The 25590-nt window shown below is 42.7% G+C and overlaps 1 protein-coding gene across 27 annotated transcripts in view; it reads left to right on the plus strand.

Moving 5' to 3' along the window:
• The first annotated feature begins 4140 nt into the window (after positions 1–4140).
• PTPRA (protein tyrosine phosphatase receptor type A) overlaps positions 4141–25590 on the plus strand; it is a 169397-nt gene continuing 147947 nt past the window's right edge. For 26 of the 27 annotated variants that reach the window (XM_086333167.1, XM_086333183.1, XM_086333169.1 and 23 more), the window contains exon 1: positions 4141–4419. The gene's annotated coding sequence lies outside the window, so the exon portion shown is untranslated. The remainder of the gene's footprint in view (positions 4420–25590) is intronic. The other variant, XM_086333174.1, reaches the window with a different exon arrangement.

Here is a 25590-nt window from a genome sequence, read left to right on the forward strand (position 1 = left end):
AAGATCAACATTGAGAAAACTAAGATCATGGCATCTGGTCCCATCACTTCATGGGAAATAGATGGGGAAACAGTGGAAACAGTGTCAGACTTTGTTTTGGGGGGCTCCAAAATCACTGCAGATGGTGACTGCAGCCATGAAATTAAAAGACACTTACTCCTTGGAAGAAAAATTATGACCAACCTAGATAGCATATTGAAAAGCAGAGACATTACTTTGCCAACACAGGTCTGTCTAGTCAAGGCTATGGTTTTTCCAGTGGTCATGTATGGATGTGAGAGTTGGACCGTGAAGAAAGCTGAGCACCAAAGAATTGATGCTTTTGAACTGTGGTGTTGGAGAAGACTCTTAAGAGTCCCTTGGACTGCAAGGAGATCCAACCTGTCCATTCTAAAGGAGATCAGCCCTGGGTGTTCCTTGGAAGGAATGATGCTAAAGCTGAAACTCCAGTACTTTGGCCACCTCATGCGAAGAGTTGACTCATTGGAAACGACTCTGATGCTGGGAGGGATTGAGGGCAGGAGGAGAAGGGGACGACAGAGGATGAGATGGCTGGATGGTATTTCTGACTCGATGGACGTGAGTTTGAGTGAACTCCAGGAGATGGTGATGGACAGGGAGGCCAGCGTCCTGTGATTCATGGGGTTGCAAAGAGTTGGACGCAACTGAGCGACTGAACTGAACTGTTGCTTAATTCTTATATATCTGTCTATTCCTCTATCCATTTTATTATTTCATGTTATTTTTGACACATTTCAAAGTTGCAGTCATTAGTATTTCCCTCTAAATACTTCAGAATGCATTTTGTTAACTAGAGTTCATTATCTGTGCAATTTTTTTCTTTTCAGACCAAAAATATATAGTTCTCATCTCATAAATGTACATTTGCTGAGTTTTGACAAATCTATACACTTATGAATGGTTGTGGAGGGGGGGTGGTCAGCCACACTGTTTGGCATGTGGAATCTTAGTTCCTTCAGCTGGGATCAAACCCACGCTCCCTTCCAGGGAAGTCTCTAAATAGTGATTTTTTTAATTTAAAAAAAAACTAGTTCAAGCCTCACCTGCAATACAAAAATAACTAGAACTCATTTTTCAAATCTTGGTTTCTTAACTGTACTTGGTGTAAAAATGCCTCCTCTACCCTGAGCAGTTTGCACCACAGGCCTTGGCCTGACTCACAGGAAGAGTCATCTTGGCCAATGGATGGAACTAGAATTGAGCCTTGGACCAGGATTTGGGGCCTGAGGGTAGTGAATCTAGAAACATTTCTACTGCTTTAGGATATCAGTGGCAGTCCTGAAGTGGAAATTGGGGCAAAGGCTCCTGTAAGCCACCTTCTCAGGGTGAGGGGGCTGCAGTTTCTTTAGGTACTGTACTCCAGCAAGTGACCCTTAGGAATAGAACAGTGAATGGCCTGGTAAGTCCCTAGGCTCTCATTTACTTCAACTTTCTATCATACTGTCTTGCTTTATTTTCATTACTCCATTTAGGAAATTTTCTTGTTCACTTGTTTATTGTCTGTCTCCCCATCCAGACTGTAAGTTCCTAAGAGCAGAGACCTTTTCTATCTTACTCCCCTGCTATGTCCAGCACACCATTAGCACTCAAAAAGTATTTGTTGAGGGAATGATTAATTGTTCCATTGACTAGATGGGGAAAGGAGGCCATGAGAGAAGTGACTTGCCTAAAGAAACAGGAATCCTTTACTCCCGCCCTCCAGCTCTCCTTCTAGTCCAGTCCTCTTCTCATGAAACCTGTGACTTCTGGGGCACCTGTGTGGTGACTGACAAGTGCCTACCACTAGGTGTGCGCTCCTGTGGGCTGGGACTAAAGCAGCATCTGGAGCAGAAGACTGCCTCCCTGCCCTCTCTCAGTTCCTCTCTTCTCTTTGAAGATAGCCATTTGCCTTGTGGTGGTGGGGGGAGCTATGAATACCCTGAGCATCAGGTAGGATGGGGAATATGGACGGTCTCCACAGCTGGGCAGCTGAGGATAAGAGTCTGTCTTCTCTCATTGAAAATAGAGTATGTGTGGTCACCAAACTGAAATTTCCTTCTCAGGGTCTCCAGGATGGAATATGCAAGGCTCCTTGGTGTGAGGTCCTGTCACCTCTGCACACACCCCACACATGCTCTGACCCAACTGCAGCTGTCTCCTGGAGAGAAGGAACTGCATTTCCTAAGAATGGGCCACTTGCCAAGCTGTACATGCCTGTAATTCTTCATGCAGCCTTGGGAGGTTCCAGGAAGAGTAGCAGAGGGGGACTCAGGTCAAGCAGCCAGTGGCAGGGCTTGAATTTCAGGGCTCAACCACAGCATTTTCCCAAGTATGGTCAGATTGGGTGGGGATCTTTCAGATAATCCCAAGGATGAATGCTTTTTATTATAATAGCTATTTATTTCCACATAGATTAGGAAATATAAGTAGCACGTCAAACTCTTTTATGAAATTGTCCAGGTGTCTCCAGCATTTTATTTTTCCCGAGTTCAGGCTTTTTCACTTTTGCGTTCAGTGTGTGGATAGAGTGAGTTTTTCTGCTTCCTGGGTAACTGAACCGTTGGTGTATAGAAAGTCCTGCCCTCATTGGATGCCCTTAGGTTCTAACAGGAGACTTGGTGTGTGGGTCTTTCGGCTGTAGGATCTGTCCCTCAGAGGCGTTTAGGATTCAGTCATTTCACACCTCTGGGTCAGCCCCGCTGAGAGGTAGTGGGAGATACACCTCCCTCTCAAGGAGGGACTTTCCAGTGGCAGAGGGGATGCCTCGAAGGAGGCCCGCTGCACCCCGTATTCCCAGGTCATGGCTCTGGTCAGCACACACTGATTCTACAAATACGGGCAGCGGGGTGCATACAGTCCCAAATTGACGCCGCAACTGCTGGCGGTGGTACGGACTGGAGGTGCTAGAAGCACCAGCCCTATGGAAATGGCAGCTCATGTGGTCTCCTTCTCCTTTGCTGAAATGTCCCCTCCAAGAAAAAGGATTGCTACCAGGAACAGACCCGTTCCCTCGGGAGCGCTGATCGTGGGACTCTGCCCAGCCACGGATGGGAGAGGGAGGCTGGCCGCCGCTCACCCCTGGCAGCTCAGGCTGCGGGTCAGGAATGAAGGGTTTCCCAGCAAGCTGTGCTTACACACTGCTGAGCAATGTCTCCCGCCTACGGACTTATGGTCACTCCTGAGCGGGTCCGGCTCCGTCCGAAGGACCCTGCCTGAGGACTACAATCTGGGGTGTCTCACTCGCCACCCACCACGGCTCTGTAATCGGCCTTCAGCGATTCTTTTAGTCCTGCAGCCTGGGAAGCCACTTGCCAGGCATACCCACGGATGGCTTTGAGGTGCTTACGCGCGGCGGGGAGCGCTGGGGAGGAGGTCCGCGCCTTCCACCCGGTCCCAGTCCCCGACCCCAGGGGGAGACGCGTCTCCAGATCCGCTCGAAGCTTTGAACTTCTCCTTCCCGGCCAGACCTGTCGCAAACACCCTCCGCAGAGCACCGTGTGTAGTGTTTCTACCCAGCTCGACGCGAGTCAGGCCCGGATACGCGCATCTGGAAAGCTGCGGAGATTTCCCTTGGGCTCGGGTGGGGATGGCGTGGGCTGACTTGTTAAGATGACAGCCACGGTGCTAGGCGTCTTCCAGGGGCTATGCACGTTCACCACCTTCACCACCGAGAACCTCTGTCTTTTAAATACATTGCAGCAATTAAAAAGCGGAGGGAGGGGGAGCTCTAGGGAACCCGTTTGGAGAGAGTGGAAAGATTTTTCAGCTCCAGGTCGCCCCGATCGCTAAACACTGGTGTAACTTGTGTTTGGTCTCAGTTTTCACGTCTGTAAACTGGGAAGAAGACCTACGTCCAGGTGGGACTGTAGAGAAACGGAAGGTGTTGGTGCACAGTCGCCCGGTGCTCCTAGGGTCCTGTTTCTCCCAGGATTGGACCGCGGTGGGGGGACCGCCTCCCCGGCGGTCAATGAGACCGTGAGACGGAGAGACCCGGGCCTGCGCCCCAGGCCCGCAGGCTAGCAAGCGTTCGGAGACGCGTAAGGGCGGGGCCCACGAGGGCCAGGGGAACGCCCGTTCGATCTGGGCCAACCAGCGCCCGTCTCTGAACCGCCAATGAGGAAGCTCCTTACAGCCAAGGCCAGGTCGGGAGCGAGGCTGCGGCGAGTGCGGCGCTGACAGAGACGCGCGCGCGCGACCCAGCTCGGACCCCAGACCGTCGCCGCCATCACCGCCGCCTGCCCAGTTGCTCCTCAGCCGCTTCTCCTCGCCATGGAGGCGAGGCCGCCACCGCCGCCTCGGGGTTCCAAGCCGCGGGCCGGGCGGTGGCCCTGAGGGCGTGTGGCGGGCCGAGACGCCGTCGCGGCACCGAGGCGGAGCCGCAGTCCTCGACCCCAGCGGTCCCGCCCAACGCTGGACTCGGTGAGTGTTCACGGCCGCCGCCACCCCGACGGGCTCCGGAGGTGGGGCGGCGGTTCCCGGGCGCGGGTGGGAGGGGGTCCCCGGCCTGAGCCCAAATCCCTCTTTTCCGGGCAGGATCCATCCGGCTTCTCCAGGGATTCCACATCCTTGCGCTGTCCGTGGGGCTGGGGCGGGGGAGGGGGAGAGTCCCCGGAAACGCGCCCGCCCAGGGGCCGACCCCTCTCCACAGCCCAGGAACTTTGCGTGCATCCTCCTGGGGCCGGGTCGCTGCCATAGTTCATTCTGAAAGAAGAAATTTGGACAGTGAGATCAGAATTTGCTCAGGTCCATTTAATGGGAAGAAAGAGGAGAACTCCTGGCATGAGAAAATTTGCTCTTGCAGTGACCAACTTTTCTTTCCCCAGCCCCTCTCTTTTCTGTCCACTCCCTGCAGTTGAGGCTGCTAAAGAAGGAAAACGGGCTCAGAGCTGCCCAGAATTCAAAATGAGCCAATTGGGAATGCATGCCCCCCTCCTTTTGACTTTCGTGAATAACACAAAGAATATCGTTTCTTGAGAAATTAGTTCCTAATTGTATTTCCTGAAGATAAAAATAATAATGGCAGAGCTGAGCCCAGTGTTGAGCTTTCTTTCTTTTTTTTTTTTTTGAGGTCAGTGAATGATGTTTGTAAGACAGGAAAAGAAGAATATTCAAAACCTCTCTAGGAGGGTGAATGCCTTTAGAAGCCCTTGCTTGGAGATCCCTGCTCTAGAACCAGTCACATCTCCAGAAAGATCTCTTGCCACCTGCTTGCTGTTAGGCAGCTCTAGAACCAGAAGATGGTAGGCGAGGAGAGGACTGGTGGTGAAAGATGGATGAACATTGTGTCCTACTGTTTGTGACCCCATGGACTGTAGCCCGCCAGACTCCTCTGTCTGTGGAATTCTCCAGGCAGTAATATTAGAGTGGGAGCCATTCCCTTCTCTAGGGGATCTTCCCAACCCAGGGATCGAACCCAGGTCTCTTGCTTTGCAGTCAGATTTTTTATGGTCTGAGCCACTAGGGAAGCCCCTTGCCTGGCCACTCCTTTAAACAAAACACAGATCTGATGCTATCACTTGTTTACTTAAAACTCCCTTGCTTTTCTTTTGCCATAGGATGAATGAAGCCCAAAATGCCTTAACAAGTCATACAAGACCCTTGACAGCCTTGCTTCAACTTACTCTTTTATTTTTAAATTAATCCTTCAATTCTCCTTCCCTTCATCCCCTTTTCTGGTCATTCAGAATTGCTTGCCTGCCTTTTTTTACATTTGGATACTTTTGCTTGCTCTTTCTTCCCCACCTTTACCTGCTGAGCTCCACCTCTTTAAAGCCGTTTTCAGTTGAGAGGCTAGATGTAGGAGCTGTGTCTTGTTCAGCTGTTCATCTCCCATGTTGAGAGCTTCTTCCTCCCAATTGTCTTATAGGTCCTGTCCCATCTTTTCCCCTTATGTTTACTTCCAGGTACCCACTTCCTGAGAGAATCTTTCTTGAGTGTTTCCTGCTTGGCATGCAGCCAGGCAGATAGAATGTTGAAGACAGGACTTTTAGTACTTTGATTCCCCATCTACCCATGTCCATCCCATCCAGCCCCATAACTAATTAGCAGGTAGGAACTGACAGGTCTCATATCCCACGACCTTCTGCTCCACTGTCTCTGAAAGGCCAAAAGCGCTATGGTCTCTTTTTCACCTCTGCCTGTCTGAAGTGCACTGGCTAATGTATACTCTGAGGCAGAGTGCGATCTAGGAGGCTGTTCACTGGGCACTTTTTAGATGCTGATTTACCATCTAGGAGAAATCCAGAACCAGAAAAGCCACATCTCTGACTTAACTACATTCATGGTGTTCTATTTGCCAGACAAAGTGCTTGGGATACAGAATAAAAGTGAGGAAGTCACATTTTTACCTTTGAGGGGCTCACAGCTTAAAGCAGGACAGGTGGATACAAATACTTGCCACAGGTATTGTTAGGATGTGATAATACCTTTTATTTGCCTTGTGTTAGGTTAGATAATAAATGCTTTCCATGAATTATCTTATTTACTCCTTTCTACCCTCTAATAGTGGCTAATTCCTACTAGACAAGGGTGGAAACTGAGCCCATACAGTATGCTGATGAGGGAATAATCAGGATCTGAATCTTGGCGGTCTAGTTCCAGAGTATCTACCTGGCTGTATAGACAGCATTCCTTCTTTGGGTGGCTTGAGAAAACTTGACTGGGAGGAGGCCTTGGATGGATAGGAGTTTCTGTATGGTGGACAGGATACGGGAATGAGGGAGCAGCACAGGCAGGCTTGGAGGTGGAAGGAATCCATTGCCCTTGGGGAACGAGGAGAGGTTAAACATAGTTGGATTGGGTAGAGAGAAGGGTGGGAGATGAGATTAGGTCAGCTTGAAGGGCTGTGAGTGCTGTGTTTAAGTTTGAGTGTGCATGCTCAGCCATGTACAACTCTTTGCAACCTCATGGACTGTAGCCCACCAGGCTTCTCTGTTTATGGAATTTTCCAGGCAAGAATATTGGAGTGGGATATCATTTCCTACTCCAAGGGATCTTCCTGACCCAGGGATTGAACCAACATCTGCTGCATCTCCTGCATTGGCAGGCGGGTTCTCTACCACTGAGCCACCTGGGAAGCCCCAAAATTTGGGCAGTGGAGACTTTAAAGGAGGATTTTAGAGGCGGTCAGGGACTTGAGCAGACCAGGCTTTGGAAAAGTCACTCGGGGGCAATGTGGGGCCAGATGCTCATGCCCTTCCAATTTAAGAGGCAATGGCCAGGACGCACAGAGGCAGAATCATGGCCTCTTAAACCCGGAGTGAGGTCCAAAGAGAATACTGCAGAATTTTGAGAAAAAGATAATACTTAGGAGAAAAATTACAGCTGTTTGAAAGTATGTAATAGAGAAATATCTTCTTTCTACCTGACCTCCTCAGAGATGGTTGAAGTTTAGAGTACATGCTAAGTCGCTTCAGTCATGCCTGACTCTTTGAGACCCTGTGGACTAGCCCGCTAGACTCCTCTGTCCATGGGATTCTCCAGGCAAGAATACTGGAGTGGGTTGCTATGTCCCCCTCCAGGGGATCTTCTGAACCAGGGATCGAACCTGCATCTCCTGCCTTGTAGGTAGATTCTTAACCTCTGAGCCACCAGGGAAGCCCATTGTGCTTATTTATCTTTTCTCTAAAGATGTGAATGGAACTCAAATGAATCTTTATCAGGGTATATATCAGGATAACCTGGGATGCTTCTCCACATGCTTTCTCTCACCTAACCTTCTCCCCCTGTTTGATTTTATCCTGTTTCTTTGAATTTGCAGAGGGAGATTGAGTCTCAGAAGGATAGAGTGACTTGTGCAAGATGGTGCGTGGTGGTGGTTTTTTTAAGCAGCCCTGTTATTTGTATTTGCCCAGCATCTATCTTTGGAAGTTAGAGTTGATTTGTAAACATTGTTGCATTGTTTTTCTCCACCCTCATGGGGGAAAAATGAGGTCCAGTGAAACTCCAGTTTTAAGCAAGAATTTGGCCAAATGTAGAGTCTTGTCGTTTTACTTCTTAACAAATGCCAAATCTGAGGAGATTTTTTTAGTGACTCTGAGTACAACAAAAGTAGCAATACTGTAACACTAACAATACAATTGAGCAACAAATCCATAAATAACCCAACATTAAAATTTATTTTAATATATTCTCTATAGAAAAGAGAATCCATTAAATATGAAATTGTATGTACTTTAAATTCACATCTATTTGTATCATTGTATAGACATGCTATGCATGCATGCTAAGTCACTTCAGTCGTGTCTGACTCTGTGCAACCCTATGGACAGCAGCTCACCAGGCTCCATCCACAGGATTCTCTAGGCAAGAATACTGGAGTGGGTTGCCATTTCCTTCTATTTTTTTTTTTGTTTGTTTGTTTTTACCTTTTATCTGTACTTGGTAGGTAAAGTACATGCAGAATATGATTTTTGTATTTTTTTGTAATTTATTGATTTTTATTTTTGACTATTCTAGGTCTTCATTGCTGAGTGTGGTCCTTCTCTAGTTTCAGAGAGTGGGGGCTACTCTCCAGTTGCTGCGCAAGCAGTAGTGGTTTCTCTTGTTGCAAAGCATGGCTGTAGGGCCTGAGAGCTCAGTAGTTGCAACGGATTCTTAACCACTGGACCACAAGGGAATCCCTGATTTTTGTGTTTTTGAATAACATCAAACATTTTATCTTTACTCATTTTGTTTATTATTTTAAATCACAAAATAGCAGTCTATGCATTGATAACTGTACTTTGTATAATCGTTTTTTGTTTTCTTTTTTTCTCTCCTTTTTACTATTTTGAATGGTACTTTTGAGTATCCCTGAAACACTTCTTTTGGATTATTTTCTTGGATTCTTTCCCTAAAATGGGCTCACTGTATCAGAATATGATTTCATTGCTGAATTGGTGTCTAGAAAGATTGAACTAGTTTACAACACCATTAACAATTTATGTGGCTCTATATCCTGACAATATAATCAGTACTATTAAATATAACCTAAAAATCAATTTTGTTAATTAAAAAAAAATGTAATAGTACTTTGAATTAGGTTAAATGTACGTTTCTTCAGAAAAACTTTAGAAAAGTAAATGAGCTACTAAATGAGCTTTAGTAGCTCATTTAGATTTTGAATTAGCTATTGTACTGTGATATATATCATATCCAAGAGTTATGTAGCTAAAGCCAACTTGTTTTTGAAGAAGGACATAGTTTATGACAGAAATATTGAGGAAATTTAGGATAAGATCATATTAGTATGAAATAGAAAACTGGGTGCTATTCAATAGAAAATATCAGACATTGTGCTGTGAGTTAGGGATACCCCAGAGTAATATGGATGTGTTTCACCTGCTAGCAAGGTAATGCTCAAAATCCTTCAAACTAGGCTTCAGCAGTATGTGAATTGAGAACTTCCACATGTATAAGCTGGATTTAGAAAAGGTGGAGGAACCAGAGATCAAATTGCCCACATCCATTGGATCATAGAAAAGACAAGAGAATTCCAGGAAAACATCTACTTCTGCTTCATTGACTACACTAAAGCCTTTGTTGATGACAACAAACTGGAAAATTCTTAAAGAGATGGGAATACCAGACCATCTTACCTGCTTCCTGAGAAACCTGTATGCAGGTCAAGAAGCAACAGTTAGAACTGGACATGGAACAATGAACTGCTTCAAAATTGGGAAAGGTGTATGTCAAGGCTGTATATTGTCACCCTGCTTATTTAACTTATATGCGGAGTACATCATGAGAAATGTCGAGCTGGGTGAATCACAAGCTGAAATCAAGATTGCCAGGAGAAATATCTATAACCTCAGATATGCAGATGACACCACCCTTATGGCAGAAAGTCAAGAGGAACTAAAGAGCCTCTGGATGGGGGTGAAAGAGAAGAGTGAAAAAGTTGGCTTAAAACTCAACATTCAAAACACTTTAAGATCATGGCATCCTGTCCCATCACTTCATGGCAAATAAGATGGGGAAACAATGACAGACTTTATTTTCTTGAGCTCCAAAATCACTGCAGACAGTGACTCCAGCTGTGAAATTAAAAGACACTTACTCCTTGGAAGGGAAGCTATGACACACCTAGACAGTATATTAAAGAGCAGAGATATCACTTTACTGACAAAGGTCTGTATAGTCAAAGCTGTGGTTTTTCCAGTAGTCATATGGATGTGAGAGTTGGACCATAAAGAAGGCTGAGTGCTGAAGAATTGATGCTTTGAACTGTGGTGTTAGAGAAGACTCCTGAGAGTTCCTTGGACAGCAAGGAGATCCAACCAGTCAATCCTAAAGGAAATCAGTCCTGAATATTCATTGGAAGGACTGACGCTGAAGCTGAGGTGGCAGTCCTTTGGCCACCTGATGCAAAGAGCTGACTCACTGGAGAAGATCCTGATGCTGGGAAAGATTGAGGGCAGGAAGAGAAGCGGGTGACAGAGGATGAGGTGAATGGGTGGCATTATAGACTCAGTGGACATGAGTTTGAGGAAACTCCAGGAGATAGTGAAGGACAGGGAAGCCTGGTGTGCTGCAGTCCATGGGATGCAGAACTGGATACAACTGAGTGACTCAATAACAACATGGATGTGATGTCTATCCTTATGGACTAATTCAGTAGGCAGACATTAATTACCTTATGGTAATTACAGATACGATCAGAGGGGAAGAATAGGATGTCTTGGGAGTGCCAGAGAAGTTCAACAGGTAAACAACACTTGCGGTTAAACAACACAAAATCCCTGAGCTAGGAAGGGTGTTGATACCTTAGGTACCTAACTTGAGAGTTCACCTGAACCATCTTAGGGGTCTTGTTCAAATACCAAGTCTTGATTCAGCAGGTCTGAAGTGGGACTTGGGCTTCTCTGGTGGCTCAATGATAAAGAATCTGCCTGCCAGTGCAGGAGACGTAGGTTTGATTCTTGGGTGGGGAAGATCCTCTGGAAAAGGAAATGGCAACCCTCTCCACTATCCTTGTCTGGGAAATCCCATGGACAGAGGAGCCTGGCAGCTACAGTCGATGGCCTTGCAAAGTTGGAAATTCTTAGCAGCTAAACAACAGGGTGGGACTTGGGATTCTGTATTACTAAGTGGCTCCCTGGTGAGGAAGATGCTGTTGGTGGGTGGACCATGCTTGAGTAGCAAGGCCTAATTGAGAGCTTGGTTAGTATCAAAAGCTGAATGACCATGGTGAGTAGTAGTGGGTAATTCTCTATCCTGGCTGCACTTTGAGTTTGCCTGGGGAACTTAAACGATCAGGGATGTTTAATAGCCCACCCCCAGGAATTTTTATTACATAATAGTTCTGATTAAGGGACTGAGGGAGTATATATACATATATATTTTTTTTAACTCCCTGGGTGATTCTAATATGCAGCCAGAGTTAAGAACCACTGGGCTAGAGAGAGGCAAGGACCAGAGTTCAAGGCCCTGTATGCTATGCAAGTATTTTGAACTTGATCCTTAAGGCAGAGCTAAGCCTTTAAGAGATTTCAAAGAGGAGTAAACTGATCTGATTTGCAGTTATGAAAAGTTCACTGTGGCTGCAGTCCAGAGCAGTAGTTTTCAGAGTGAGGTAGATAAGATGCTGGGATGCTGAATTTTTAATTATTTTTATCTAAAAATTGATAAAATATTACATTAGAGACTGTCACTGGTATCTCCTTGTGTCTATAGGTCAAACAATGTTAACATGTTAACTGCAGAACCTTAGATGTCCAGAAGTAAGAGAGGGGAGTTCTGCAGTAAGCGAGCAGAGCTGTATACATACATTAATAACAGTTTATATTATCAAGTTTTGTTAAACTGACTTTCACAAAATGAAGAAGTGGCTTAAAATGATCCCTGCAAAGAAACCAGTGATTGAAGAAAATAATGCAAGCACAAGGAAACAAGCAAAATGGCAGAGTTGACCTTTGTCTAGCTATTATGAAGTCTTAGTGAGCTACTCAGCTTGTATTACATTGGAAAGTATAAAGAACCCTATGGACTTACATCCTCTGTTATTATAGGAATCTTGCTTTAAGATTATGTAGAACCTGAGATGTAAAATAATAAAATATGAGGTCATCGCTAGTACCAAGCCATTTGAAAACTAAGCATCTGGAGCATAAAGAGAAGCTCTGCATTTTCTTTCTCCTAATGATTTTGTTTTTTTTTTTAATTTATTTACTTTTTGGCTCTGTTGGTTGGTTGGTGCTACACTGGGGTTAGTTGGCTGGGCAGGTTTGGGGGCAGGTGGGAGGTAGTTTTCATTGAGGTGCCCTGGCTTCTCATTGCAGTGGCTTCTCTTGTTGAAGAGCATGGACTCTAGAGAATAGGCTCAGTAGTTGGAATGCACAGGCTTAGTTGCCCCACAGCATGTGAAATCTTTCTGGACCAGGGATCATGTCGCCTGCATTGGCAGGCGGATTCTTAACCACTGGACCACCGGGGAAGTCCTCCCCCTGTGATGTTTAAAGTCATTGGCTGGGGAGTTCCCTGGCCCGTCACTGCCCCAACCCAAGTTCAATCCTGGTGGGGGAACTAAGATCCCTACAAGGCCTGGCATTGCAGCCAGAAAGAAAAAGAAAAAAAGATGTAGGCTATTCAGTCAGATGCTGTAAATAATTTTACTAACCTAATGATTCAAGTATCTATATTAAAGTTTTCTGTTCTTAGAAACAACAGAAAAGCATATACCATTGGCAGGTCTTCCTGTCTGCAATGGTGCCGCCCCCCCCCCCCAAAAAAAAACCCCGCTGATATTGTATATGGAAAATAATATGTCAAGAAACTAAAATGTATCCCTTATAACCTGTAAGATGCATAGAAAATGTTGCTGAAGATTTGAACAAGCAATATTAGAACAAATCTTCCAGTGTGGGAGGTTTGCTGCTGCTGCTAAGTCGCTTCAGTTGTGTCCAACCCTGTGCGACCCTATAGACAGCAGCCCACCAGGCTCTGCCGTCCCTGGGATTCTCCAGGCAAGAACACTGGAGTGGGTTACATGGTTTTAAAAGTATAGAAGCTTGTAGCATGTCTTAGTATTTGCTAGATTCTCTTTATTGAAAGAAATCCAAGAAGAATCACTTTTGTGGGCTACTGGAGGAAAGTTGCATATTTCCTGTGCAATATTGCATAGGAACCTGGAATGTCAGGTCCATGAATCAAGGCAAATTGGACGTGGTCAAACAGGAGATGGCAAGAGTGAACATCAACATTCTAGGAATCAGCGAACTAAAATGGACTGGAATGGGTGAATTTAACTCAGATGACCATTATATCTACTACTGCGGGCAGGAATCCTTAGAAGAATGAGTAGCCATCATGGTCAACAAAAGAGTCCAAAATGCAGTTCTTGGATGCAATCTCAAAAACGACAGAATGATCTCTGTTCGTTTCCAAGGCAAACCATTCAATATCACAGTAATCCAAGTCTATGCCCCAACCAGTAACACTGAAGAAGCTGAATGGTTCTTTGAAGACCTACAAGATCTTTTAGAACTAACATCCAAAAAAGATATCCTTTTCATTATAGGGGACTGGAATGCAAAAGTAGGAAGTCAAGAAACACCTGGAGTAACAGGCCAATGTGGCCTTGGAATACAGAATGAAGCAGGGCAAAGACTAATAGAGTTTTGCCAAGAAAATGCACTGGTCATAACAAACACCCTCTTCCAACAACACAAGAGAAGACTGTATACATGGACATCACCAGATGGTCAACACCGAAATCAGATTGATTATATTCTTTGCAGCCAAAGATGGAGAAGCTCTATACAGTCAACAAAAACAAGACCAGAAGCTAACTGTGGCTCAGATCATGAACTCCTTATTGCCAAATTCAGACTTAAATCGAAGAAAGTAGGGAAAACCACTAGACCATTCAGATCTAAATCAAATCCCTTATGACTATACAGTGGAAGTGAGAAATAGATTTAAGGGACTAGATCTGATAGATAGAGTGCCTGATGAACTATGGACGGAGGTTCATGACATGTACAGGAGATAGGGATCAAGACCATCCCCATGGAAAACAAATGCAAAAACGCAAAATGACTGTCTGAGGAGGCCTTACAAATGGCTGTGAAAAGAAGAGAAGCGAAAAGCAAAGGAGAAAAGAAAAGATATAAGCATCTGAATGCAGAGTGCTAAAGAATAGCAAGAAGAGATAAGAAAGCCTTCCTCAGTGGTCAATGCAAAGAAATAGAGGAAAACAACAGAATGGGAAAGACTAGAGATCTCTTCGAGAAAATTAGAGATATCAAGGGAACATTTCATGCAAAGATGAGCTCAATAAAGGACAGAAATGGTATGGACCTAACAGAAGCAGAAGGTATTAAGAAGAGGTGGCAGGAATACACAGAAGAACTGTACAAAAAAGATCTTCACAACCAAGATAATCATGATGGTGTGATCACTCACCTAGAGCCAGGCATCCTGGAATGTGAAGTCAAGTGGGCCTTAGAAAGCTTGACTACGAACAAAGCTAGTGGAGGTGATGGAATTCCAGTTAAGCTATTTCAAATCCTGAAAGATGATGCTGTGAAAGTGCTGCACTCAATATGCCAGCAAATTTGGAAAACTCAGCAGTGGCCACAAGACTGGAAAAGGTCAGTTTTCATTCCAATCCCAAAGAAAGGCAATGCCAAAGAATGCTCAAACTACCACACAGTTGCACTCATCTCACACGCTAGTAAAGTAATGCTCAAAGTTCTCCAAGCCAGGCTTCAGCAATAGGTGAACCATGAACTTCCAGATGTTCAAACTGGTTTTAAAAAAGACAGAGGAACCAGAGATCAAATTGCCAACATCCACTGGATCATTGAAAAAGCAAGAGAGTTCCAGAAAAACATCTACTTCTGCTTTATTGACTACGCCAAAGCCTTTGACTGTGTGGATCAAAATAAACTGTAGAAAGTTCTGAAAGAGATGGAAATACCAGACCACCTGACCTGCCTCTTGAGAAACCTATATGCAGGTCAGGAAGCAACAGTTAGAATTGGACATGAAACAACAGACTGGTTCCAGGTAGGAAAAGGAGTACATCAAGGCTGTATATTGTCACCCTGCTTATTTAACTTACATGCAGAGTACATCATGAGAAATGCTGGGCTGGAGGAAGCACAAGCTGGAATCAAGATTGCTGGGAGAAATATCAATAACCTCAGATATGCAGATGATACCACCCTTATGGCAGAAAGTGAAGAGGAACTCAAAAGCCTCTTGGTGAAAGTGAAAGAGGAGAGTGAAAAAGTTGGCTTAAAGCTCAATATTCAGAAAGCGAAGATCATGGCATCTGGTCCCATCACTTCATGGGAAATAGATGGGGAAACAGTGTCAGACTTCATTTTTTTGGGCTCCAAAATCACTGCAGATGGTGACTGCAGCCATGAAATTAAAAGACGCTTACTCCTTGGAAGGAAAGTTATGACCAACCTAGATAGCATATTGAAAAGCAGAGACGTTATGTTGCCAACAAAGGTCCGTCTAGTCAAGGCTATGGTTTTTCCAGTGGTCATGTATGGATGTGAGAGTTGGACTGTGAAGAAAGCTGAATGCCGAAGAATTGATGCTTTTGAACTGTGGTGTTGGAGAAGACTCTTGAGAGTCCCTTGGACTGCAAGGAGATCCAACTTGTCCATTCTGAAGGAGATCAGCCCTGGGTGTTCTTTGGAAGGAATGATGCTAAAGCTGAAAGTCCAGTACTTTGCCACCTCATGCGAAGAGTTGATTCATTGGAAAAGAGTCTGATGCTGGCAGGGATTGGGGGCAGGAGGAGACGGAGGATGAGATGGCTGGATGACATCACTGACTTGATGGACATGAGTCTGAGTGAACTCCGGGAGTTGGTGATGGACAGGGAGGCCTGGCGTGCTGTGATTCATGGGGTCACAAAGAGTCGGACACGACTGAGCGACTGAACTGAACTGGAGGAAAGTTATACTGGAGAAGACATTCTTAAGAATAAGTGACTGCCTTCATAACATTGCTGTATGGACTAATTGCCTAATATCTTTCTTTCTTAAAAGTGTGCTATGGGATAGCATTTTCTTTGTAATTAAGAAAAAGCTTTATTGTGATGTAATTTATATATTATAAACATCACCCTTTTAAAGTGCACAGTAAAGTGATTTTTAGTATATTTGTGGAGTTGTGCAAATGCTCACCATTATCTAATTTCAGAACATTTTCATCACACCAAGGAGAAGTCCTGCAGCCATTACCTTCACTTCCCATTCCATCCTCCCTCTGGCCCCTGGCAGCCTCTAGTCTTTCTGTCTTTGTCAATTTGCGTCTTCTGTACAGTTTTATAAATGGAATCATAAAATGTGGTCTTCATTGGCTGACTTCTTTTAATTAGCCTTATATTTTGAAGGGGAGTTCATTCATGTTGTAGCATATATCAGTACTTCATTCCTTTTTAATAGCTGAATAATACAATCCATTGTAAGGATATATAGTTATTCATCAGTTAGTGAATTTTTGGGTTGTTTCCACTTTTTGGCTATTATGATTAATCTGCTGTGAACATATGTGTACAAGTACATGTGTGGACACATGTTTTCATTTCTTTTGGATATTGAGTGGAATTGCTGGGTTAAATGGTTCTTTTAAACTTCTGAGGGGGAATTGCCAAACTGTTTTCTAAAGCAGTTGTGTCATTTTACATTCCCAGTAGCAGTGCACTAGGGTTCCAGTTTTTCCACATCCTCACTCAACATTTATTATGCTGTCTTTGACTATTAGTGATGTGAAGTAATACCTTATTGTAGTTTTGATTTGCATTTCCTTGGTGACTCATTTCATTGTGATTTTGTTGCAGCCATAAAAACTCTCATATTTTTACACATGAAGAACCTTGGAAACAAATTTCTTACATGATAAACATACTCAAATATATTTCTGAAAATTTTCCAGATGAGCTACTAATGAAATAAAGCACCTTGGCATTGATCATCAGCTGCTATTAAAACCAGTTGGGAACTTTATAATAGAAGGATCAGATAGACAGTCTTCTAATCAGTCTTAACATCTCTAAAATGGGTACAACCAAACTTTATGTTCCTCTGATGTGAGACAATTGAAAAAATATAACACCATTCATGAAATATTCTTTCTCTGCCAAACCTGACTCAAATTAAGTACCTAGATCTAACAGTCAGTTTACAGAATGTAATTAGAAAATTCAGAGTGGGAGGGATCTGATAGGAAAGATTAAGCCAGTTACTTCAAATAAATGGCAAGGGGAAAAGTGGAGAAATATAACAGGTTAGAGAAGATTTGTGGAGAAGGCAATGGCAACCCACTCCAGTTCTCTTGCCTGGAAAATCCCATGGACAGAGGAGCCTGGTAGGCTGCAGTCTCTGGGGTCGCGAAGAATCGGACACGACTGAGCGACTTCACTTTCACTTTTCACTTTCATGCATTGGAGAAGGAAATGGCGACCCACTCCAGTGTTCTTGCCTGGAGAATCCCAGGGACGGTGGAGCCTGGTGGGCTGCCATCTGTGGGGTTGCACAGAGTTGGACACGACTGAAGCGACTTAGTAGTAGTAGTAGTAGTAGTAGTAGTAGTAGTAGAGAAGATTTGAGACATATTAACTAAATGTAATGCTTAGATCTTGCTTAGCTCCTGTTTCATACAAACCAACTAAAAAATATTTATGAGACATTTGGGAGTAATTTGAATACCACTTAATATATTAAATGATTTTTAAACAATTGTTTTATTATCATATAATCATATTTTTTATTTTCATAAAGAATTATGAAATTTTATTTTTTATTTTCATATTTTCTTTATTATCATAAAGATATAATAGTATTATGTTAAAAGATTTCTTTTCCTTAGAGATAAGTACTGAAGTATTTATGGATGAAATGATATGATGTCTGGGATTTGCTCTGCGATAACTCAGTGTATCTGAGGGTTGTAGATTATTTACTATTATTGATAAATCATTGACACTGGGTACTTGGTACATAAGGGTTGGTTATAGAGTTTGCTTTTGCTTTTAGTTTTAGTGGGTTTCACATCCATTCGTTAGAAAAAGTAACATCTTTTGACTAGTTTTCAGGAGTAATTTTAAGAGCAGTTTCCTTTTCAAGGGAAGATAGATATTTGCTAGCCACATTTAAAGGGAAATGTTTGTATAATTGAATGGGTTGGAAAAATAAATATTAACAATTTAGTAAGCACAGCCATAGTACTTATTCCTTTTGGATCCATATTTCTTTCTGACTGTGATAGCTGTTAAAACCAACCATTGGGACTTCCCTAATGGTCAAGTGGTTAAGACTTCGTCTTCCAATGCAGGAAGTGTGGGTTTGATCCCTGATCTGGGAGCTAGGATGCCTCATGACCAAAAAAGCTAGAATATAAAACAGACAGTATTGTAACAGATTCAACAAAGAGTTTACTGGTCCACATCCAAAAAAAAAAAGTCAAATACTGATTTGAAACCAGACTTGCAGATTGCTTTGTCACAAAATATTAAAATGAGATTTTTCAAGCATAATGAGAAATATTTGATCCTATGGATCACACTAAATATTTTTAAAACAAGTTTAGTATCTTAGTAGTAGTAGTAGTGGTTGAACCATTATTGCTGTCATTATTTTATTACATTTGGAAATGAATGTGTGTTTCTGTAGTATTTGTATATATTAGTACCTTTGTCATATTTATTGGGAAACATTTTGAGGATGTTCACATTGATTGATTGGCCAGTGTGCTGTCAAAGGTTTGTCCTTACTGTGGATAATGAATTGAACAGAGCATTGACACTCATTTGGTGATTGTTAAAGCAAGTTTGGCTAGGGATGATGGTGTTCTGGATTGCACTTAGTTTTTCTTTAGTCTTGTTACTGTAATTTTAGCTTTGCAGTTTTTGTAGAGAAATAAGACCAATAACTTTCACTTGCTCTTTAGTGTTAATTCAGCTTAACTGATTAAATTCCTTCATACTCCTTTGTTAGTGAATTTAATTTTCTTAGATATTTAAAAAACATTTATACTTTTAATCTGTCAAATACAAGTCCTTGACAAGTTAGAGTTACTACCTTAAGCATAATCTCCTTAAGCACTTGAGCAGTACTAAGAAATTAAACTTATAAATGTAGTAAAACAGAATCTTTTAAGATTTCCTGTACTTTTCAATAGCTGAATCTGAATTTGTTGTTATTGTTCAGTTGCTTATTCGAGTACAGCTCTTTGCAACCCTATGGATGGCAGCACACCAGACTTCCCTGTCCTCACTGTCTTCCAGAATTTGCTCAGACTCATGTCCATTGGTTTGATGATGCCATTCAACCATCTCATCTTCTGTCACCACCTTCTCCTCCTGCCCTCAATCTTTCTCAGCATGAGGGTCTTTTCCAAAGAGTCAGCTCTTCACATCAGGTGGCCAAAGGATTGGTGCCTCAGCTCCAGCATCAGTCCTTCCAATGAATGTTCAGGGTTGATTTCCTTTAGGATTGACTGGTTTGATCTCCTTGCTGTCCAAGGGACTCTCTTGGACAACAAGGAGATCAAGACCTCTCCAGCACGTGAATTACCAGCATTTAAAAAACACACATCCTAAATTTAACTCAGAAGAACTGTGAGTTTGATATACCTCATCTTGTTGCTAACACCTTTTTCTGCTGGAGTTGTAATGCCACTTAGCCAATTAAGGAGGACAGCTTTATCATCTGTAAGAGAGCCTGAGTTACTAGATTGAAAATATAGAACCACAATGCAGTTATTTGTTGGTCAAAGGATCAAGACTGAGAAAACTAAAGGCTTTTTGTTTCCAGGATAGTTCTTAAGAGGTGCCCTTCCCTATATTAGAGTTCTGAATTGGGTATCAATAGGGGAATCAATGTTTGAGGTTTGTTTTACAACCCTCCATGTGTTTTATTTTGTATTTTTTCAAATTAACCTCTTAATATTTTTTTCTGAATCAGATTGGGCTTGTGTTTCTTTCATTTTTCCTTGTCAGACCTTATAGTTATTTTATTTATTTATTTTTAATTGGAGGATAGTTACTTAACAATGTTGTGTTGGTTTCTGCCGAACAACACCGTGAATCACCCGTGAGTATACACATACCTCCTCTGTCTTGAACCTCCTTCCCACCCCACCCCCCATAGTTATTTTAATTTGGGGAGTTGAAAGCGACTAGAGTTCATATCCTACACCTGATGCCAAAGCTTGAGTTAAGTAGAAAAGAGTAGCTTTATTACTTTGCCAGGCAAAGGGGGCCACAGTGAGCTAATGCCCTCAAAACTGTGTCCCCACTTGGGGAAGACAGAGGTTTTAAAGTAGTTGTTCAAAGAGAGCATGATAGGTCCTTGGACATTCTTCTGATGAGTTAGTGGTAAGGTAAGTAGGAGTCAGCATCATCAACCTTCAGGTAGATCCAACGGGTCTGGGTCATGGCTTGTGAGCAGATTACCATCTTTAACTTCTCCCACCTGGAGGGGATTTCGGTGTCTGCAAAATAGCATAAAGTGAAAGTGAAGTGAAGTCGCTCAGTCGTGTCTGACTCTTTGCGACCCCATGGACTGTAGCCTATCAGGTTCCTCCGTCCATGGAATTTTCCAGGCAAGGGTGCTGGAGTGGATTGTCATTTCCTTCTCCAGGGGATCTTCCCGACTCAGGAATCGAACCCAGGTCTCCCGCATTGCAGGCAGACGCTTTACTGTCTGAGCCACCAGGGAAGCCCAACAGTTATACATATCTGTTGATGGGGAAACAGGACCCTGCCCAAAAGCTGCTTTTGACTGTTTCTCCCTGATCTCACATCCCCTCCCCTCCCTAATCAACAACTACTTGAATCTGCCCACTGGAACTCAGAGAAGGTCATGGAGACTGAATGAAAGCTATTGCCTATAATCAAAGAAATGGGAGAAACAGAAAGGCCTTGTGCCCGGGAGCCCTACAGGGCCCTGTGCCATACCATTACTTGCTGTTCTTTGTGAACATGGGCAAAGTACTTAACCTTAACTTTCTGGGACTGTTTCCTTATCTAATACATGGGTTCAACAGTAGTACTCTTTTACTGCATGTTTGTTTTAAGGATTAGATAGTGCACCCCAAGTGCTTAGTGTGTAGTAAACTTTGAGTAAATGTTTTACTGAAATAAAGTTTTCAGTATTACAATGATCTTGATTTTGTCTTTCCTCGCTAGTAGTTGATGAGGATACAGTATTGCTCTAGCTGTATAATTGATCACAGAGTAATTTTTATCTTGCAAGAGTTTCAGTGCGGGGTATTGTGGCAAGGATGGGAGAGGAAGAGACAAGAGAAGAATTGAGTAAATGGGATAAACTGTAGAACATTTGCTCCCTGAACCATCTTCCCTGGAGTTCTGTCGTATACTTTCTTTATTTTTCTCTTCCTTTCTTGCCACATGTCAGTTTCCTTAGGCCTCACTTTGACCACTCTTTGACTTACCAAAGAGTACTCTTGTGTTTAAGCTACATGCCTATGCCTAGGGTTTCAGCTTCCAGTTCTTTGCTAATTAGGAGAAAATTCGTCTTTAGCACTGGATGATGACCATCAACCTCCTCTCATCGTCATTGGACAGTTTCCCAGGAACCTGTAACAGGCTCAGAACTGACCCCATCTTCTTCCCTTTAAATGTGTTATTTTTATATTCTCCATCTTGATGAGTGAAACCACCCAGTAAATCAAACCAGTAAACAACCCAGTAAATCAAACTTGAATGACGTTGTTCTTATGGTTGATGATATAGTCCTGTCTGTTTTAACTTTAATATTTCTCAAAATTGCCTGCTTTCCCCCACCTCTTCTATCCCTCAGCTCTGGTTTTCTTTTTACTTAGATGAGTGCCCATTATTATTTCCTTATTCCAGATCATGTGTCACATTGCTGCCAAGAGTGATCTTTTTGACTTCCTTATCTAATCACAGCACTCCCCAGTTTGAAATCCTCTGGATAAAATCCAAAGTCCTTATCAGTGCAAGCTTTTGTGACCAACCCCTCTTAATCTTTTAGCCTTAACCTTTCCCTGTATCCGTGACTGTGCTATGCTCTTTCAGACTCTGACTGGCTGTGCATCTCCCTCTTTTTTACTTCACATTATAATTTCTTAGGTAAGGATCAGTCCAGTCAACATTGTCTGACTGACTGTCTCAAGACTGATGTAGGTATTTTGTTGTTTAGTTGCTAAGTCATGTCTCACCCTTTGCGACCCCATGGACTGCAGTATGCCAGGCTCCCTTGTACTTCACAATCTCCTGGAGTTAGGTCAGATTCATGTCCACTGAGTTGATGATGCCATCCAACCATCTTATCCTCTGCTGCCGTCTTCTCCTTTTGCCTTCAATCTTTCCCAGCATCAGGGTCTTTTCCAGTGAGTCAGTTCTTTGCATCAGGTGGCCAATGTATTGGCGCTTCAGCATCAGTCCTTCAATGAATATTCAGGGTTGATTCTTTTAGGATTGACTGGTTTTGTCTCCATGCTGTCCAGGGGATTGTCAAGAGTCTTTTCCAGCACCGCAGTTGGAAAGCAATAGTTTTTCAGTGCTTTGACTATATGGACCTTTGTTGCCAAAATGATGTCTCTACTTTTGAATATGCTGTCTAGGTTTGTCATAGCATTTCAAGGAGAAAGCATCTTTTAATTTCATGGCTGCAGTCATCATCTGCAGAGATTTTGGAGCCCAAGAAAAGAAAATCTGTCACTGCTTCCACTTTTCCCCTTTCTATTTGACATGAAGTGATGGGACTGGATGCCACGATTTTAGTTTTTTGAATGTTAAGTTTTAAGCCAGCTTTTTCAGTCTCATCTTTCACTCTCATCAAGAGGCTCTTTAGTTCCTTTTCGCTTTCTGCCATTAGGGTGGTATCATCTACATATCTGAGGTTGTTGATGTTTTCTCTTGGCAATTTTGATTCCAGCTTGTGATTCAGCAAGCCTGGGATTTTGCATGATATACTCTGCATATAAGTTAAATAAGCAGAGTGACAATATACAGTCTTGTCATACTCCTTTCTCAGTTTTTGAACCAATGTGCTGTTTTATGTCCAGTTCTAATTGTTGCTTCTTCACCTACATATAGGTTTCTCAGGAGACAAGTAAGGTGGTCTGGTATTCCCATCTCAAGAATTTTTCAGTTTGTTGTCATCTATATAATCAAATGCTTTAGTGTAGTCAATGAAGCAAAAGTAGATGTTTTTCTGGAATTCCCTTGCTTTCTCTATGATCCAACGAATGTTAACAGTTTGATCTCTGATTCTTCTGCCTTTTCTACACCCAGCTTTGACATCTGGAAATTCTTGGTTCATGTATTGCTAAAGCCTAGCTTGAAGGATTTTGAGCATAACCTTACTAGCATATGAAATGAGCACAATTGTGCGGTACTTTGAACATTATTCGGCATTGCCGTTCTTTGGGATTGGAATGAAAACTGACCTTTTCCAGGATGTTTGACTTTAGGTGAATGACTATACCATCAAGGTTATCTGGGTCATTAAGATCTTTTTTGTATAGTTCTTCTGTGTATTCTTGCCACTTCTTAATTTCTTCTGCTTCTGTTAGGTCCTTACTGTTTGTTTTATCCTGCCCATCCTTGCATGAAATGTTCCTTTGATATCTCCAGTTTTCTTAAAGAGATCTCTAATCTTCCCCATGCTATTGTTTTCCTTTATTCCTTTGCATTGTTCATTTAAGAAGGCCTTATCTCTCCTTTGGGCTTTCCTGGTAGCTCAGATGGTAAAGCATCTGCCTACAATGTGGGAGACCCGGGTTCGATCCCTGGGTCGGACAGACCCCCTGGAGAAGGAAATAGCAACCCACTCCAGTATTCTTGCCTGGAAAATCACATGGGCTGAGGAGCCTGATAGGCTACATTCCATGGGGTCACAAAGAGTCGGACACGACTAAGCAACTTCATTTTCACTGTATCTCTCCTTAGTATTCTCTGGAACTCTGCATTCAGTTAGATGTGTCTTTCCCTTTCTCCCTTGCCTTTCATTTCTTTCCTCAGCTTTGTAAAGCCTCCTCAGACAACCACTTTGTCTTGCATTTCTTTTTCTTTGGGATAGTTTTTGTCACTGCCTTCTGTATGGTGTTCAGAACCTTCATCCACAGTTCTTCAGGCACTCTAACAGATGTAACCCCTTAAATCTATTTGTCACCTCCACTGTATAATCATAAGGGATTTTATTTGGATCATACCTGAATGGCCTAGTGATTTTCCCTACTTTCTTCAATTTAATCCTGAATTTTGTAATAAGGAACTGATCCAGTCAATTCCAGGTCTTGTTTTTGCTGACTGTATATAGAGTTCTCTATCTTCAGCTGCAAAGGATATAATCAGTCTGATTTCAGTATAGTGAATGTCCATATGTAGAGTCATCTCGTGTTGTTGGAAGAGAGTGTTTGCTATGACCAGTGTGTTCTCTTGACAAAACTGTTAGCTTTGCCCTGCTTCATTTTGTACTCTAAGGCCAAACTTGCCTGTTACTCCAGGTGTCTCTTGACTTCCTACTTTTGCATTCCAGCCCCCTCTGATGAAAAGAACATCTTTTTTTGGTGTTAGTTCTAAAAGGTCTTGTAGGTCTTCATAGAACCAGTTTCAGCTTCTTTGACGTTAGAGTGGTTGAAGCAAAGACTTGGATTATCATGATATTGAATGGTTTGCCATGGAAATGAACCGAGATCATCCTGTCATTTTTGAGATTGTACCCAAGTACTACATTTCAGATTCTATTATTGACTATGAGGGCTATTCCATTTCTTCTAAAAGATTCTTGCCAACTGTAGTAGATACAGTGGTCATCTAAATTAGATTTGTCCATTCCTGTCCATTTTAGTTCCCTGATCCTAAGATGTTGATGTTTACTCTTGCTATCTCTTGCTTGACCACATCCAAGTTGCCTTGATTAATGGGCCTAACATTCTAGGTTTCTATGCAATCTTATTCTTTACAGCATTGGACTTCACTTTCACCACCAGACACATTCACAACTGACTATCATTTGTGCCTTGGCCCAGCTGCTTCATTCTTTCTTTAACTATTAGTAATTGCACTCCACTCTTCCCCAGTAGCATATTGTACACCTTCTGACCGGGGGGACTCATCTTCCAATGTTACATCTTTTTGCCTTTTCATGCTGTTCATGGGGTTCTCTGGGCAAGAGTACTGGAGTGGTTTGCCATTCCCTTCTCCAGTGGGCCATGTTTTGTCATAACTCTTCACTATGACTTGTCCTTCTTGGGTGGCTCTGCACGGCATGGCTCATGGCTTCATTGAGTTACATTAGCCCCTTCTACAGGACAAGGCTGTGATCCATAAAGGGGGATCTAGTTATAGATCCTGTGCTTATTTCTGTCAAGTCAGTTAATCATATTGTGTGATAATCCAGACATTTATAATCTGTACGTTGACACTTGCAGATTAACAACTTTAGAAGGATCCTGGTGGTCCAAGATGTGTCATAATATGTAATTTTGCTGGGCACAGATTCATATTACTTGGACTTTGAGTTTGATGGCAGCAGTTGAGTTCACTTAGTTCTTCAGTGAGCCTAACCTCACTAAGAATCTTAAGCTGTCTTTTTTTATTTCCTGCTTTTTCCTGTTCATTTTCTAGTTTTGTAGGTTTTCTGATTCCAA

This window comes from Bos grunniens, chromosome 13 (assembly GCF_055505025.1).
Source record: "Bos grunniens cultivar Pamir isolate PY7600 chromosome 13, Bosgru_T2T1.0, whole genome shotgun sequence".
NCBI lineage: Eukaryota > Metazoa > Chordata > Mammalia > Artiodactyla > Bovidae > Bos > Bos grunniens.